The 16,249-nt window shown below is 38.5% G+C and overlaps 1 long non-coding RNA gene across 1 annotated transcript in view; it reads left to right on the top strand.

The window, feature by feature from the left end:
- The window catches only part of LOC131345700 (uncharacterized), a 47,704-nt gene extending 32,015 nt beyond the window's left edge, over nucleotides 1–15,689 (top strand). The window contains exon 4 of the long non-coding RNA XR_009203519.1: nucleotides 12,465–15,689. This is a non-coding gene — a long non-coding RNA (uncharacterized LOC131345700). The remainder of the gene's footprint in view (nucleotides 1–12,464) is intronic.
- The last annotated feature ends 560 nt before the right edge of the window (nucleotides 15,690–16,249 follow it).

Below are 16,249 nucleotides of genomic sequence, written 5' to 3'. Positions count from 1 at the left end.
AGATTTCCCTTTACTGGGGCAAAATTTGTTTCAGCTTAACAATACCCCTGTGCACAAAGCAAGCTCCATAAAGACATGTTTTGCCAAGAATGGAGTGGAACAACTTGAGTGTCCTGCACAGAGTCCTGACCTCAACCCCATTGAACACCTTTGGGATGAATTGGAAAGCTGACTGCATGCCAGGCTTTCTCACCCCTCATGAGTGCCTGACTTTAATAATGCTTTTGTGGCTGAATGAACACAAATCCCTACAGCTGCTTTCTGAAATCTAGTGGAAAGCCTTCCCAGAAGAGTGGAGGTTATTATAACAGCACAGGAAACTAAAGCTGTGTTAATGACCATGATTTTGGAATGGGAACATGTCTAGCTAACAGAAATCATATTTCTGGAAGGATTAAACTCATGCTTTTTAAAATGATTCATATCTACAGTACAGATCCAAACAGAAGGCCATAGTAATGCATATTAAGTACACTATTTTACATTAAAGTGTATGCTTTCATCTGATAAAGACTGCTAATATATTCAGTATGTGGTAATGCATTACAGTTTAACTAAAAGAGAAAAAAAACACTTTCAGCCTGGCTTCTATCTAGATTTAGGCTACTTAGCTGTGAACAGCAATTAGCACAACATCACTGCTCTGAATCTATCTGCTCCTGTCTGTGTATTTGCGTTCAACTGTTCCATAACATCCTCTGGCAGATGGCTTCCTGTGTGGCTCCATGTAATTGTCAGACCTAAACAACAAGGCACAATGAGAAGAAAAACAGCCATCCGCATATTCAATCAAATACACAGCCCTGCTCAAATTAAAATAAAAATGCTTGGTTAAATGAGCTGCTCTGGCTGACTGAGGGCTACACAATTGGCAGTGACAGTTCCCGAGCAGAACGTTAGGGCTGTAATGGTGGCGAGTTAAGTAGAGGTGCCGGTGATGGATTTGGCTGTCTGAATCCATTCCTAGAGGAGGAGGACCTTGGGTGCTTGGCTGCTGCATATTTCCCCATAATTAGCAGCACATTTTATTTTGGACCCTCTGTAGGATTTGCAAAAAGTCGTTTCCCTCGGCTCTGATAGAATATTTTGGAGGTGCAAATTAAGGTCTTGACATACCTCTCTGTGATGAAGACCAAAAAAAAGGGGATTGTAATAAAGAAATGGCAAAATGTCCAAAAAGCAAAACATTATGATTATTATTATTATTATTATTAACAACATTAATAATAATAATAATAATAATAATAATAATAATAATAATAATAATAATAATAATAATAATAATAATGATAAATAATTAAATAAATAATTAAATAAATAAATAGATAAATTTTGGGATTTTATGTGTGTTTTTTTATTTATACCTGATGGCAGAATTGCAACACAGGCTGTTATTCTTTTATTCTTAAAAGAGCATTAAACAAGATTTGTTAAAATTAGTCAAGATTAGATTAGGTAAGTGGGTTCAGGAACATTTAAAGGATTTTTTTGGCTACTTGAACCTGCCCACTTTCCTGCCCATGTACACAAAGCTTCTCCCAGAACCTGGCAGCAGAACCATAGTGCCATAAGGCACTTTTCTGTTTCTAGTGTGACCAACCACATAATACACTTGTGTGGAGGCTGTATCTTAAACAATTATTTTAAAATCATTTTCTACATATTTCCAGATTATTGGTAAAAGTATGAATTAAAAACAAACAACCAAAAAAAAACGCCAACTATTGCACCTTTAATATATTATTTATTTTCATAGCTCTTTTTTTATTTCTCCTTTAAATACTAATGTAATATATATTTAATTTCTTAATCTTATTTAAGAAGATCACTAAGTAATATAATTTAAGGGAAAATAAAATCTGTTTTTCCCCAAATATTTTGTTGCACTGAAAATAACTGTGGGTTTTTGTAGGCCCTATAGGTCTGCCACCTCCGGGAACATGCAGTGCTCATGCAAATGTTCTGCTCCCTGAGGATGGATACAGAGAGACTCAGTGACAGGCTCTGATCCCATATACCTCCATCTATTGCTCCATCTCCCTGCTGGCAGTGTGGGGGTCATGGGTGAAGGTTGAGGGGGCTGCTTCCACATTAATGTCCTCATATTGGGCCTCTCTGGAAGTGTGGTGATTGATGACTACTGAGATTTTCCCCTCTTTTTTTTTTTTTTTACCTTGGGAACCATGGGAGCGATGAATGGGCATTGGTTCAGTGACCAAGATCACCAGTGTATATCTGGTGGGGAAAGGCTTGGATGATTCTGACCATATTTCTGTGAAAAATAACTAATTTAGGCTGTGTCCATGTTCGACATGCTACACATGACTTATACGACATGCATAAAACAGCAGGGTTCTACCAACCAGGATAATTATGTGTGTTCTACAGCTGCTCTGACATAATGAAATGTTTGCATGAGTGTGTGTGTTTCTGTGTCTGTGTATGAGCGCGAGTATGTGTTTTGGCCTGACATGTATGTCCAACTGCAGTGTTTTATATAGTGTTTTGTATATGGCAGGCTAAACCAGTGTGATTTGTGAGGTTCAAGGTTCAGGCACTGAAGGGCAGTCTTGCAGAAGTAGAATTTACTATGTATGAGTGTATTTTGGCACTGGGTTAGTTGTCGAATGCGATGTTCCCATTATTTATGCAGGCATGACAAATAAAAACTCTCTGGCACACTGTCGAAAAAAGCCCTGGCATCGCAAGCCTTCATTAATTGGTCACACTGAACCCACTGCGTGCTAAAAATTCATCCACAGCACGTCATGGCAGACAAGAAACCAAATGGAAGCGCTTAATCATTGAACATTCGCTTCACCAGTTTCATGACTGTGCATGAAGCCACTTTGCATTTTCTATTTGTAAAATCACTGGGAACAGAAAGCATATGCTTTCATCATTCTAAATAAGGAAGTAACATTTGGACCTACAGCTATGGAACACTCTTGCCACGAACGGATTTATTTTAACTAGCTGAGGGCAGTGTGGAGGAAAATGAAAGAACAGGGGAACTGAAAACTTGGGACGGAGGATTTAGGACATTATGAGGTTGATTAACTGGATTGTTGGAAATGGGGATGTATCAGGGCTCAGACTCTGACCTTTTCAGAGTTACTGATCTGATCTGTCAGATGTCAGATGAAAAAGAAAATGGAAACACAGAAAAATGTCACTGTTTAACAAACAATGGACTATGTTTGAGTCTGAAGCACTATGTTCATGTCAGCAAGTGGCACAAATGTGATTTTGTTCCTTAATGTGACACAGATCTGATGTTCTCAGATATGTGTAAATGTAAAAATCCACTTTTAGATGTCATCTTAGATCAGAAACATATCTGCCACGAAACATGTATGAGAATGTTCAGATCAGAATTCATGTAACCTTTTCCTAATAATCATGTCATCATCATCATCATCATCATCATCATCATCTATTGTCCACAGTACAGTAACATATAGTGGTGGAAAGAATACAGTAACGGACACGGACTTAATATTTGGGGATTTTTTTCAAGCAAAACTAAACTAAACAGTGTGTTGAAATCTTGCCCAAGAAATCATTCAGTTTTGGAAAACAGGAAAAAAAACAGATATGGGTCAAATGTGATTACAAATATCAAATGTCATAATAGAGAGATTAAAAAAAAAATTGTGAATGAAGAACTGTGCAATGAAGTTTGCAAAGTGAATGAAGTTTTTACTGTAACAGAGCATAATATTAGCATTCCTTTAAATGTGTTTATATAGCTATTTAGGAAGTAATAACACTCTGAAAAGGACACTGTTACTTCAGAACAAATCAGTACTAGATAATCGGTCTGTCTGAAAGGAGAAAAAGGAGCACAGGCTGCAGTTAAGGTTCTGGGTGACAGAAGTCTGCTTCTCAGCTGGCACTGGCTCTGAGCGTGGTGTTGGCACGGCTCACTGCTGGCCGTCTGCCGCTGTACACGTGCCAGATCTGCACTCAGGCACTGAGACGTCCAGAGCAGAGCGCCACCCCCGGGCTACAGGAGTAACAGATACACGCCGTACAGAAACAGGACTAATCACAGAGGAACATGTAGGGTTTAAAGGATTTCAGGATTTATTCTTTTCATATTGTAACATACCACTATGGGACATTATGACACACCATACAGACATTTATTCAGATTTTTTATAAACACCTTTGAATAAAAGATTCAGGATTCATATAATTTGTTGGGGAGTGGTGTATAGAGTTGCTTCTTGAACTAATTAAACAGGAAAAAGAACAGCTCATGTTCATTTAGGATCCCAAAATACAGGATATCAAGAGACTGCTTCAAAAATGTTAAATGTATTTGTTTAAACAAAGACTGATAGATTTAAGAAGAGATTTGAGATTTATGATGGCAAAAAAAAGCAAGGAAATAAATCAAGATAGAAGAAAAGGCTAAATAAGTATTTACACACACACACGCACCCCTACCCATGCTCTCTGACACACGACACTTTTCTTTTGCTGCAAGTTAAGAAAAGGAGGTGGGTAAGGAGGGGCCTGGGGAGTGAGTAAGGGAGAGATAGCACAAGAGAAAACCACAAGGCGTCCTTTTTCTGTGTCTCACTCGTACAAACATGGCTTGCCCCCACCGAGTCCCCACTCTTCTGGGTGTGGTTAACCTCTCGGGTTAGCGACCACTCTCTAATAAGCAGCCTCCTTACAAAAGCTTGGCCTGGCCCGAGGGAGAAAAGGAGGAGGAGGAGGAGGAGAGAGAGGGAGAAAGAGAGAGAGAGAGAGAGAGAAGTGCAGGCAAAAAGAAAAAGAAATAGAGGAAGGTGGGGGCTGAGAATGAGGGGTAGAGGGGCAGATGCTAGACATGGAGAGAGGAGCAGATGGGGCTTGATGAATCCTGAAAGGGAGGAATTGAAACCCGCTGAAGTTGCCAAAACGGCCAGCCACAATTATCGCCGCGCCTTTGGGTTCATTGTCAATTAGAGTGGCGGTTGAGGCAAGCAGCAGCTGTGGCAGATGGCGAGCTTCCAGAAGGAGGCAGAGGAGGGGCGAGAAAGGAGATGGGGACCGAGGTCATCGCCATCAAGCCCCCTCCAGCCATATCACTCTCTTTATTCTGAACATAGTGCTCTCATAGTGAAGCCATAGGCCAAATATCACAGCAGTGTCATGCTTGTAGAACGGCTCCTCTCACCTGATACCTCTCACATGAGGCAAGATGTGTGTTTGTGCTATGGAGGAGGCTTAAGGTTGTTTCATATGAACTGGTGATGTACTGATGGTGAATACAAGTGTGTCCTGCTGTGTAGATATATGATTAATGTTCCATTAGCTTTAAATATCCATAGATACATAATGATCAGGCTTGACTGTGAGTGTGTGTATATGCATGTGTGTGTGTCATCTACAAGTCAGCTGACATCATGCCCGCTCTGTGTGCCCCCTCGCCCCTTGTGTGCACATGGGAGCGTGCCCTGCTGTGGCTTCTTACACACATCCTCCTCCCCGTACACATGCGTTTCCACAGTGACGCTTGCATTGTGGCTGACTCCAGCTCTACTCTCTCTCTCTCTCTCTCTCTCTCTCTCTCCTCTTGTGCTTTGTCATGCTGTTTCTTTGGAAGATGGGCAGCTGATGGAGGAGAATGGGCGGAGGTGTAGAGGGCAGTGAGCGATGGAGCAGCACTAAGGCTGGGTGGGGGTCAGACCCTCCATCTGCTCACAAGAGCCTCACAGGTCATGGAGCCCAACAATAGCCATTAGCAAGGCTGACAGGCATGGCCAGGAGGCCATGAAGAGCTATGCCGTCACTATGAAGAGCAAGTCAGCGTGGGCCACCGAGCCTGCTAGTGCACTCCCATCACCACACTCCTTTCAGTAGAATCCTGTGTCGAGGTTTAAACCTTTTAACAAATAAGACCGCCCACAATAATCTCCTGTAATGACCTGCAATGATTTGAACTAATTTAAGGTTAAATTAATCAAATATCGTGTCAACTATGGAAATGATTGCAGGTAGGCGAGTGATTATAGAAAAGCACTTTACTTTTCTTTCATTTGTTGGTTGTGTTTTATATACAGTATATCAAATAAAAAATCCTAACTCATCTGCAGCCCAGTTACTGCTTGATGGCTATATATCCTGATAGGATACACACACAGGATTACATAACAGATTAACATACTAGTTTACTAGAAATATTACTCAATATTTTGTAAAGACAAGACCTAATGGTAGTGGAATTCTGTGGGTCATGTGTAAGTGTAGAATTTTTTAAACAAGCTCTCCAACTTTTTTAAAACTTAATCTACCAAAAGTGTGATATAGAACTTAGTGCAGAAGAGAATCTACATATTTGTTTGTACCGAAAAAAAAAGAACAGAAAAAGAAAGTCTCTTGTTGAGGTTTACTTGTTTATTTACAGAATTATATTCTTAGATTTTCATTATTATTGAACAGTTTCCCGTTCTTTTTTTCGAAATTCAGGAAATATGCCTATGTTTAATAATAAGACACACAGATATGTGCATGTATTGATACAGTATACGGTATATGATGTTAATTCTAAAATACTGCAGTATTCCTTTAAAGTTAAAAATCGATGGGAAAGCTCTTGAAAAGGGCGTCTGCTAATTGCTGTACATGGTTAATGGATATTTACAGGACAATCTGAACATCTGCCTATCTTGTGAATGCCCTCTGTCTTCCTGAAAAGCAAATCTGAAACATATGGGTGCACTGTGAATGAGGACCCTCATTACAACTCAAAACCCCATGTGGGCAGAGTCACAAGTGCAGTAGTTCATAAGGAGCTGAGTTCATCTACATACCCACATACATGTGCATACACCTGCAACTGGGGAAACCTGGAGATAATGTTGAATGTGAAAAGTTTACTTCCAAAAAAGCACACTTGTCAATCAAATGATCCTTTAACAAAGGCACTTGTTCCTGTCTCATTTTTATCAAAGAACAGGTGCATAAACATCTAATTCAGCAGCCACCAACATTTCCAAATAATCATATAGAAACTCCTCCTATCTCCACCCTAAACCTGCATCTAGCTTTTACGTGAAGAAAAAAATAAAAATCATAGGAGAAGTGCCAGAGGAAACCTCGGAAAGCCTGTGTTTTAAGTTAGCATAGGCAGTAATTAGATTAATCAGTACTTCATTAGACAACAGAGTCATGAACCATATGCAGCGTCTATGCTCCTGTTTGCTTGTGTGTCACTCAGTCTGTCTACCCACAGTTCGAGTCACTCCTGGTCCTTATGGTTAGTGAATAAAGCTAAAGCAAGTACATTTAGCAAAATATGGAAATAAATAAATAAAATCAACTAGTGAGTTTGCCTTTTTCTTTTTCATTTCAAGTTTAGATTTTGGTGAATTTGACAGAAAAGCTTTCCTGCTTATTAGGCATTTTGTGAAATCAAACAGGGACACAAATGTGTTGTAACTGGAATTTTATTCTGTTTGTACGAGCTGTGACTAAAACATCGGGTGTTTTTTTTTTTTTTTTTGCTTTTGAGCTCTGCTGTCTTTAAATACACTGCATATGTTGAAGTGCTATTGGTTCTCTCTCTCTCTCTCTCTCTCTCTCTCTCTCTCTGCTTTTTTTTATCTCTCTCTTTCTCACACACATACATGCACACACACACTATGGGCAACAAAACATGATTTTCATTTAAATGATGCAATACAAATAGTGGCATTTTAAGTGCTTGCTGAACACCACCCCTAATACTTCATAGCTCCAACCCACTTCCTTTCCCTGTCTGGTTTTGCTAGAGCTGAAACTAGACAAACCACACAACATCGAGTCTATTCAGTGTAATCTGTATTTAAGCCAACTAAAAGACAATGTGTGTGTTCTAATTAATAATACAGTTTTAAGACCCAAACAAAATAAAGCAGCTTCTTGCTGAAATTCTTAATCATAAGCAGCAATGTGTGAGGCAGTGAAGACAGATGAGCATCCTTAACTCAGTTTATCAGGCAATCTTCAGTTTTAAATGCTTCAGGGGAACGATAATGATCCGCAAGTTATGTAAGCCAGAATCTGTGGAAATATTAGCATTTAACATTCAGCCTGCAGAAACACGTGCAGGTAAGACTTTGGCTAGCTGAGTGAGCTAGAGTAGCTAGCCGGCCCTTTTGAGGTTTTGCAGTAGGAAGGATGTCATTTTGATGTTTGATAGCGATATACTTTAAGTGCTGCTAGTGTAATGTTAAAGATATTCTGCAAAGGATGTAGTTTGCTAAACTATGTAGCTAGAAATCTGTATTACCATGAGCTAGTTAGACAGCTAGCTAATGAATCTAGCAAGCAACTGAAAACCTCAAATGTATTTAGCTAAATGTAAGTTAGCTAACCAAGAAATTGTACCTGTATTTATATACTGTTGATCAATGTGATGGTGAGTACTCTTTGGTTTATTTAACGTATGTACAGATTAGTTGTGTCAGTTCTAGCCTCTCGACGTATTACTTGAGTAATTTTCTTGATCACTTCTTTGACGTTTACTCGAGTGAATTATAATTCAGTAGCAGTGCTTTTACTCAGGTCAGTGTGTCTTGTGCTCTTTCCAGTATTGATATTCATGCAGGTCTCAGTTAATGTATATGCTTCATTAATTCCTCATGTGCTAAGGATTAGTGCATGTATGCATGAAGCATTTTGAAAGCATTAGTTAAGTATTAACATATTGCTTATTTGTGAACCCAATAGTGAAGTGTTACTGGTTCAAATGATGTTTTTGACCTGGTAGAAAAATCTTGCTGTTAGCACGTGTAGCTGTGCTAATCTGCCAATTAGGCATAATTAGGTTGGGATTAATTTGAAATCTCAATGAATTATTTATTGTTTTGTATAATTATATGGAGAATCCTATAGGCAATCTGTTCTCACTCAGTACATGCACTTAGATTTATAATAGAATATTTAGAATCGAAATAAAAAGAATCTTGCCTTTTAGCAGGAGACTATAATCACCAGACTTTCAGTCACCCTCTATTTGCTGTCTCGTACTTTTTGTTCTCTTTCTAGCTGTAGTTCAGCATTGCCCATTAAATATTTGCCCACCTGCTGGCCTGCAACCTACTGGTAGATAGACCTGTATTTCTGTTTCTGTGGGACATAATCGCTTCGGTGTGCAGACGATGAGTCACTGAGGACATATCGATCCACAAAAGAGAGAAGAAAAGCTCTCTCAGCACAGCCAGACAGCCTGAATGTGACTAGCCAGTCCATACATAACACAGCAAGTCACTGACCTATTTTCGAAGTTACTTTCAGAAAGCACTTAAGCCCAAGGTCTTATAAGGACTCGTTTAGCCTGTTTAGTGTTTAAGTTATGGACAAGAGAGTTTACTACCAGGTGCAAACCTATCCTTTCTGTCTTTGCACATGTCCAACATTTCAGATCCCAATAAACATTTTAAAAAAGTGAATTTAATATACTAGTATTGTCTTCTCCAGCTCTGATTAAGAACATGCGCGAATGTGCTAATGATTAAGTGACTTAATTCAGAGCCTTTCACCGAGGCTGTGCTGTTCATTATGTGCTGTTTGGGATTTTTTAGCTCTCTTGTGCCCAGAAAGATTTACACAGTCAGCAACTACTGCTGATGAGATCAGTATTTCGGGAAAAAAAATAAATAAAAATGAAAACACTTGACACACCACATTTATGGAGCTTGATTTAGATCAAAAGAAGAAATGCTGCTTAACAATGTATCTCTGTGTTAGTTCCTGTCAGTATACACTAGAATGTGGAATATACGTATATCTGACATATCTGAGATTTTGGGATTTGAATCGTTCCCCATTTTTAATAGCAGTTTTCAAACACTTGTGCAGAATTTCTAGAGAAAGATGCACAGAAAGCCTGCACCAGAGAGCTCATTAATGAAGAATAAATTAGGTTAATAAATATTACAACAATACCACAGCAGATCTAACTTCAGGAGCAGCTGTGCTTGTCTCTTCAATCAGTTTGCTTTCTCACTCGTGGCCTGCTATAAAGCAGCGCTGATGCCTGTGTAGCCGGCTGCAGAAATGGGCTGGGTCACGTTTTAGTAATGATGGAGCTTTTGAGGCCCGGATAAGTCCTGGGCTTCTTAACCTGATTATCAGGCCTGTGCACACATGCAGACATAGAAATATTCATTAGGGACCCACTGAGAGAGCAGATAAAACAGGAGACAGCTGCAGCACGGAGTCTGCGACACGGCTACGTGCGTGAAATGCAGACATTAGCATGTGAAAGAAAGAGCTTTCTTTAGGCCCTCGGCTTTAAGGCTCAGCTTTAGAATCTGGCTCAGGCACTCACGTATATATATTGTCAGGGCTTCCTGAATGTTGTAAAAGACTCCTTTGGCTGGTTCTTTTCTTATTACTGTAAATGATCTACTTTGTTGTGACCTAGAAACGGTGCGGGTCGACATCATTGTGCTACACTGCAGACGGATTATTTAAGTAGCCGAATTTAAATAGACATTTAAAACCTTTATTATATAACTTATTAACTTTAATTTTTAAAACAACTACCAGTTAAAGTTCATAGAGAATGTTGTCAACTATGTACTTTGTTCTAATTCAATTCGCTTTGTTCTAATCAATTCCATCCACTTTAGTGTGTTGTAATTATAAAATAAAATGGTTTTCTTTATTTAACGTGCAATACACAGTCTGTCAAGTTACACTGAATGATTTGTCTTCAATATAAATGAACATGCCGCTCATGCACGTGAAAGAAAAAAGAAAAACACTGTTATCGATTTTTCTTGACAAATGACATTCCTCCATCACTTACTGAGCCTTTTCCCAACGGAAATATTACTCCAAAGCTCTCATCTAATGAAGCTACAAACAAGCTTATTTTGTTATTTTTCATAATTCACTCAGAATCTATTCAATTTCAGTGATGTAATGGTAAATAGATGGAAAGCAGGCTTTTAGTGGGAGGTAGAGGTTTGTTTTTATTTGGTGACATTGCATTAATCACGGGTTTCCTTTGCTTTTCTGAGCTGGTGTGACTGGTTAATTCAGAAAGCAGTATTCCTGTGAAGCAATGCGATGCTTTTTTTTTTTTTATCTTTCGCATCTGTAAATGTCATAAAACATTGATTATAACCAGCAGCAGTAAGAGAGCTCTTGACATTTCACGGCACTTGGAGTTCTTGGCAGAAGCCATGACATCCATGACATCGCAGTGCTATTTTCTGCTCCTTTAGCATGTTACTGCAGCTCTGTGGCTTTCACTTGTTTTTTTGTGTACTTGTATCAGAGATGGCAGATTAAAAGAGAAATAAAAGACCTCAACTGAGCTACAAAACATGCTTTCATCTCATTGGAGGATGTGGGAAGCTACAAAGGATTTGATGATCACGAATGTAATTATGGCTCGTGATTAATTTTATGACTATGATGATATCCTATGAGCTACTTTCATTAGAAATGATTTTTCTTTCCTTTCTTTAACTTATTCATGTGTGTTAAAAAGATCAATGCGTCATATAATCAGTTCTTCAACCACAGAGAAATAAAGGGACATTCAGGTCGCTACTCTTTTGTACAACAATATCTTCTGGACTGATGCCAGCTCTGAGATAAATTACTGTGTCTGAGTAACAGCAGCGTCTGCTATGGAGCTTGAAACATACAGCAGGAAGTTGGTGAGGTTAGCAGAGGGTCATTGCTGTCAGTGGGCATGTGGTTTCTTTACACGACAAGCAAGTGAACTGGGACTATTTAAAAAAAAATAACACTGAGTGTATTCATAAAATCCTTGTGAGTCATAGGATTGTGTTAGTGTTTAATTTCTGCACTCACTCAAGGTAATTCTCAACAGGGTTTCATATTTTTAAGCAAATAAATAACAACCCCTTCTATTCTTAGCATTCAATTTCAGCATGTTTTTGAATTGAAATGTTATTCAGTATGTTATTGGGCCTCCTGCTGGTCCAGCAGCATGATCCTGTGCTTTCATTGCCATGGCCCGGGTTCGATTCCTGGGCAGGGAACTAACCCAGCCACTGAAAAGTTACCTCTCAGTGCCTGTCCCAAGCCCGGATAAAATGGGAGGGCTATGTCAGAAAAGGCATCCAGTGTAAAAGCTGTGCTGAATCAAAACATGCCAACCAAATGATCCGCTGTGGCAATCCTGAACAGGGAGCATTCAGTATGTTATTATGTTTTGAATAGAAATTTAGATAATAGACTTTATTTTATATCCTACAAAGATTCTAGTACCATCCCAGGTAACAGATTTATTGTGAGCTACATTTACTTTTCATCAAGCCTTTTGTCCGTAGCAAATTATAAATGATACCATGCACATAGCTAGTAGACACTATCAGATAACCGGGATTGTTATAGTCACAGAACCAATTTTATACCAACTGACTAGAAGCATGAGACACATGACTAAACATGATGGTTATAATGATGCCACTAACTGCTATTATTGTTATCCTACACAGGGTTGCAGGGAGCCTGGAGCCGATCCCAAGAGACTCGGACACAGGGCATAGGATGCCTGGTTTTAGTGTTCCAATTGACTGCAAGGCACAATTACACTCACAATCACATTTACACACTATGTATACATGGTTGTGTTAACTGACAGGAAGCCTGAAGCTATGCATGTGTTTGAAAAAAGGAAATCATTTTAAGGAAAGAGTCTCCAGGATCAGGGCTTTGTCAGTCAATAAGTTTTCTGTAACAGGAGAGTCTATAAGAGTTTCATGTTAACATGACAACATGAGGGAATGACCGTTTCTAGCTGCTGGACATTCCAAAAAAAAAAAAAAAATGGATAAAATTGTGATGCAGTATTTTTAATTTAATAAATAAATGTAATCACCCGCAAATTGCTGTGGCATAAGAGCTAGTATGGAAAAATAATCAAATTTGGAGCATCAGCATCACATGACCCTGATATGAAAATCCTGACAGGTCTTCTTGTAGTTTCAGCGGAAATGTTTGTCTTAAATTACTACCAAGCAGCTGAGACTAATAGTATTACTTCTAATAACAGCTTGGATGGATGGTCTTGTCTGCTGAAAAGAAAATCTGTGGATTGTGATCCATACTAGAAATTTTTATTGCATTTATGTGATAAATGTAAGAATCATTGACACCTCAATAGCAGCAGGGGTTAAGATTTTCAAAGAATTTCCCCTCTTTGGACTTTTTTCTATTCAGCTGCCTCGGTGACTGACCCTTTCAAACCCCCAGTGACTGACAGCTGCAGAAAAAGAAAGGGTGGAGAGACCAGTGTGGTAAAGAGGCAGAGGAAGAGTGATGGAGATGAGGAAAGAAAGGTAGGAAATGAGAAGAGGAAAAGAGAATGCAGGCTGAATGGGGAATGGAGAAAAGCAGCAGGGTTGTGGGAGCGGCGTGTGGGCCAGTGGAGAGATGGCAGTGCATGTCTCAGCAACGGCAGAGTGATGGATGGGGGCCGAATCGCTGCTATTCCCTCTTCACTCTCGCTGAGGCCTGACAGCGTGGTGCATCAGGCATTGTGTAAACATAGAGTCAGAGTCGTTTAGGAGGTCAGGACAGAGGCTCTTGGGAGATGCAACACATTTAGAAACCAAAGATCAGATCTTTCTCTCTCTCTCTCTCTCTCTCTCTCTCTCTTTCTCTCTCCCTCTTACTCGCTCTCTCTCTCATTCCAAAACCATTTAAAACCACCATATGGCTACACTGAAATGGAAAATCTTTAAATAATAATAATAAGCTTATCTCTTCCTGCTGAAGCTAACATGTCTGGAAACTCTGTTATAAAGCAGCGACGTTGAACTAAATGTTAGGTTCAACAGTTCACACCATCCAATCACAGAACATGTTTAATATACAAGTCACTTTAACCATCCAGTGAATAAGATGCTGATCTTTAAGGTGCAGGGTTTGAATGTAAATCCAACCTACAAATAAGTACATGTTGTCAATCCAGCTGTTTATTTATTTTATTTTTATTCATGGTGTGTCAGCACAACAACAGGATAATGAAAATGTGTGGCATGTAAATGTAAAGCCTGATAGGATTGTTGACGTGGCTCACAGTTCAGTGTGAACTCTCAAGAAACAATCAGCAATGTGTGTGCTTCTGTTATCCAACTCTAAACTAAAAGAAAGTTATCTAATTCACGGTCAGACATGCCGTGTCTGTACATTATGGAGGGAATGTAGAATTTCTTCAGCATTCTACAAAAGGCAAAATATGAATGTCTCCCTTCAGAGGACGGTTATGTAACTTCTTGTGCTTTCACATAGCAAAGAGTTTTTATTTCCAGCACTCCTACCCTTATATAGCAGAGACTGTATACAGTATGTTCCCATTTCTGATATTAGAAGTTAGTTCGGTTGAATAGAAGCTGCATTATCCCATAATTACACCACTGTTCATGCAGATCATGATCGATAATTAATGCAAAATTTAGAGTAATCCCTAAAACATGAGTGATTTATAATTATAATGTCACTCAGCCCTTGTAACTGTTAAATATTATACTTTACTTTTTGTAATCAACATTGAATCTAAGAAAACTTCAAATGAGTTCAAATAATAAATGATATGATCAAGTGTGAAAAGCCGAACAGGTTTTATATTCTTTGTTCCTCTGGAACCTGTAAAAAGACATGAGATGTTTTTACTACAAAAACTACAAAAGCCCAGGTACTAGTGTTCATTTGAGCCAAAAACGATTCCTTCAACAAAACCTTCAGTTGATTTCCTGGAGTCTAAAATCCCACTGAAGCCACCAGAATGTGGCAGGAGAACCTGCCTGATTTGGGACGTTAAATTATGGAGGGGGTTTTAGCTGCGGTGTGTGAGATGTTTATCTCATAGCAGGCTAAACAGGCAACCCACGCTCAGGAAGAGCGTCTTCGAATTGTTTATTTCGATGGAAAAGGAATTAGAATTGCATTATACATTCAATTTTAATCACCGGTTCTTCATAAGCTTTGTTTTATTTGCATCTCATTATAGTCTCTATATACAGATAGCATGACAAGTTAAAGGAACACGGAATACTGTTTTCCCAAAAGATATTCCATGTTTTGGTGTGTGGATGATGGTGAAGGAGAAGGAGAACGTTATCTAACAGGATGCCCCAAAATCTTCATTGTTTATGTAATTAACTATTTATGAGATCTAGGTTAAAGGTTCTAGTATTTGTCTGATATAATTTTCACCATCAATGCAGATTTGTGAGCTCTCATGTCCTAGGATGAAGTCACTGTGGAACAGAGCACTCTGATTAGAACAGAAATCCTACTTTAATCAAATTTCATACTGATCTACATTTGTAGATAAAGTCAACAGAAAAGAATTCATGAAAAAAAAACCTCTAATGAATTCATTAATTACGCTGATGCTCATATCCACACGTTGCTCAAAAGTGCCTGCTTACACAGATGCACTTGATTATATATTGTACAGAAAGGACAATTTTTTTCAATTATTTTTATTCACAATAAAAATATTTACAATCACACACTCCGGTGTCACCCAGATAAGGATGAGTCTGGTTTCTATCAAGGTTTCTTCCTCATATCATCTCAGGAAGTTGTTCCTTTCTCCACTATCACCTCTGGGGTCATTAGCGATAAAAATAAATTATAATTTTTATTATTTTTAAATTCCTGTAAAGCTGCTTTGCGGCAATGTCCATTGTCTAAAAGCGCTGTACAAATAAAACTGAATTGAATCTTTCGAAGAGAAAAAATGGACCAAAAATATGACTCTCAACAGACTTTCTTGTTTTTTTTCCTTTCATTTCTTACCTGGCTGTACGTAAATCTATTCAGTCATGATATTTATTTTCCATTAAACCAAAAGTTTGCAGAGAAGATCTAATTTATACACTTTATTTAAGAAGAAAAAATAGCACATTAATGCATGTTGACATTTCCTAGAAGAAAATTCCAAAGAAGGCATTTCTTTTTTAAATTTACACTCTAGTTTATTCATATCTCTCTAATATATTTATAGCTGATATATTAAAATGTTACATATACCCTTAATTAAAACACTCCTCATTTATTTTATTCATACTTGCTACTGTGTCTGAAATGTAATTAAATCCAGCACTCATTCTAATTATTCCGGCTAAGAAGTGCTTTGCATCATTATCATTTCTGAGACTGTAGTCTGTCCCTATTAGCATATTATTATTAACCCCCAATGAGTGAATAATTTATATGTCTGAGAGAATGGGTGTTGCCCTGCAGATTTGGGATCTGTTCACTATAAGCC

Source organism: Hemibagrus wyckioides, linkage group LG25 (assembly GCF_019097595.1).
Source record: "Hemibagrus wyckioides isolate EC202008001 linkage group LG25, SWU_Hwy_1.0, whole genome shotgun sequence".
In the NCBI taxonomy this organism is placed as follows: Eukaryota; Metazoa; Chordata; class Actinopteri; order Siluriformes; family Bagridae; genus Hemibagrus; species Hemibagrus wyckioides.
Note: the sequence above shows the minus strand (reverse complement) of the source record. Positions and strands in the feature narration are given on the sequence as shown.